Source organism: Typopeltis vanoorti, chromosome 17, assembly GCF_054136105.1.
Source record: "Typopeltis vanoorti isolate ZY-2024b chromosome 17, IOZ_Tvanoo_1.0, whole genome shotgun sequence".
NCBI lineage: Eukaryota > Metazoa > Arthropoda > Arachnida > Uropygi > Thelyphonidae > Typopeltis > Typopeltis vanoorti.
Window position 1 is genome coordinate 28,566,807 of NC_143565.1, and position 3,165 is coordinate 28,569,971.

Sequence of the window (3,165 nt, forward strand, 5' to 3'; positions counted from 1 at the left end):
CAATGACTACCCTAGAAGAAGCATCTACAGATATACCAACGAGGCAAGAGCTTAGGCGATATAGTACATCATTCAGGAATTAAAAATCCTAGCAATTGTTAAATTTCTACAGCGCTGTTGAAACCAGTTGTTGCAGGAGAGAAACTAGTAGACAAAATACGAATTTATTTTAATCATAGGAAGGAAAGAAAATTCCTAAGGAATGTAGAACCAATCTAAATCTGTTTTGAATAAAAAATGAAGACCCATTATCAGTGGTGTAGCTAGTGCTTTTGCTGGGGCTAGAGCAGACCATGAGTTTGCCACCCGACTCAATACACACCAAAAATACTACAAAAAGTCAAAACGACGCATAGGAAATAAATTAAAACACTATGTTTATGTTTGAAGTAAAACTTTATAATTTCAACATTCTAAAAAGTTATTTTTCTTGCTTTTCTCTTAGCAAAATCGTCGATGACATTGGCGAAGTCTATTTCATACTAATGTAAATAATTCTTAATCAATTTTATTTAGAAAAACTCCTCTCACAACTAGCAACACTTACAGCAATTGTGAGGAAAATTCGCAGTAGTATTAAAACATTTGGAAATGAGTTCTCGAGACTTTATTTTAGAATTAACTGCAAAAGTTGAAAAACGTTCAAAGTGCCACATCATCATCATCATCATCATCATCAATATCTCCCCCTTTCCGCCTGTCAACCAGTTTCTGCAACCCACAAATCTTCAACCTGTTTTTTAAGGTTCATGCCATAGACCTGTTATCATCTTGGTCACCCGCCTCTGGATCCTCTCAACCTCCTCCCAATCAAGAAGAAAGCTAGGTTACCAGATCTGGGCACAGTAATCAAGGTGGGGTATTATCAAGGTTCGATACACAAGTAAAATAAACTTGCTTATCTCTGCTCGTCAAAGTATTCTTCAGCATCCAAGTGATTCAATGAGCTGATTTAGCCACTTTTGCGATGTGCCCCCTAAACTTCAACTCCCTATCCACCAACACTCCCAAGTCCCTGGCCTCATCAATCTCATAGAGTACAGTTCCACCCAATGTGGTATACTGCTGCTAATCTTTTCACCCCAAAATGCATAACCTTACATTTTGCCACATTAAATTCACATCCATTCTCTTTAGCCCAGAACACCAATCTATCCAAATCATCCTGCAAAATTTTGACGTCTTCTGCATTCACTATTGCCCTACCCAACTTAGCATCATCAGCGAACAAATGAACCATTCCTCTCAGACTCTTCCCTATATCATTAATGAACAAAGTGAACAGCAGTGGCTCAAGAACAGAATCCTGTGGCATACCACTAGTCACAGGCCGTCTTTTGTACTCTACTCCTGAGTACACTACTCTCTGGTATCTCTCCATCAACCACCCTCCTATCCATCTCCCTAACCCTGTATCTATTCCCATATTGCAGTTTACGGATTAGACTTCCATGTGGTATTCTGTCAAAGGCCTTAGCCAGGTCCAGCAGTATCACTGTAAACCCATTACCGTTATCCAGTTCAGCCGTCACTGTGTTATAAAACCTGAGCAAGTTACTGAGGCATGATCTACCCTTCACAAAAACCATGCTGTCCCCCATACAGTATCTCATTTTCATCATTCCATTCCTGTATTTTTTCCTTGACTACTTTCTCCAAGACCTTGAAAACGACTCCTGATATGCTGATCGGTCGGTAATTTGCAACAGTAGTCTTGGATCCTCCTTTATGCAGTGGAACTATTTTCCCTTCTTTCCACGCTTTAGGGACTAAACCAGACCTGAGAGTCAGATTAAACGATGAGGTCAGGGGCACTGACAATTCTTTAGCGGCTTCACGTAATATTTGTGCCGGTATACCGTCCAATCCCACGGATGTATTCACATTAAGGTTCTGTAATAGACTATTCACCTCCACTTCATTCATCACAATTCCTGTATAAACTAATGGTTCCTTCATTCTTTCAATGTCACCACCTGGATGATATACTCTTGCAAAGTGCTCACTCAGTAATTCCACTATATCAACTGATTCGGTGACCTCCTTACCATCGGCGTTCCTTAAGATCATTCTGCCGTGTACAGTTTTTCTTTTGCTAGCAGCATATTGAAAGAACTATTTGGGATTTTCTTTAGCTTGCATGGCTAATTTCCTTTCATAAACCGTTTTTGCTTTTCTCACCACACTCGTTACCCTTCTGGTCTGCGCTTTATACCGTTCATGTGCCTGCAGGTCACCTTTCTCCTTAAATTCCTTCCGCAGTTGTTTTTTATTTTTGCAACTCAATTTTGAAATCATAAAACGTAATTATTAATTGTATAAACCTCTCCCTTGATGAGTCATTGAGAATCGGAGAGTTAAAGTAATAACAATATCATCTACTCCAGCAACGTTTCGACACTTTAGGTTTTTGATTGACCGTTTTCTACCTAATGTAATTATATGTACTCCACAATTCATTCCTTGTGAATATTTTCTATCACTGTTCTTTCACGTTTTCTTTTATTTAGCAATCTTTCAAAGTAATTATCTACGGACACGTAGAATATCTTTATTTTCGAGAAGGATGTTGGAAGTTTTTTCCCACTTGGTTACACTTGGATTACACTTGGATAAAGGATTAAACTGCATTTATCTTTATTTTCAATTTTCGTAACAATTCTGCGAATACCAGCAGCTTATAATTCCAACTTCCTAATATTTCTGCTCTATGTTCGAACCAGTCATCCCTGAACTATACGACTCAGGTAAGAATCCAAAATGGAGTGGAAGGTAGATAGTCATGCATATTGCTTCACTTTTTACATTTTTGTCAGTATCTTATCAGAGCATGTGCTGGCATATTTGTAGGATCTTTCGATACTCGATCTTCTTTTCCTTTGATTGCCTCTTATAGTCAATGAGACATTTCTTAATTCTTATGTTTTTGTTTTGGTTATTAAATTTATTGCCTATTATACAGAGTGAGAAACCTGAATGTCACCAAGGAATAATTTTCTATATCAGTATGTGAATGGTTAACACTTTCAGCAGAAAAGCTCTTAGAGAAGATTTACCCATACTAGTTGAACGCATGTTTTTTCAATTTCGTTTGAGTGTAGCTATTGTGTCCGCCTAGAGTTGAGTCCAGAACCAGATATGTGTGGTTAATTTAGGCCATCTAGA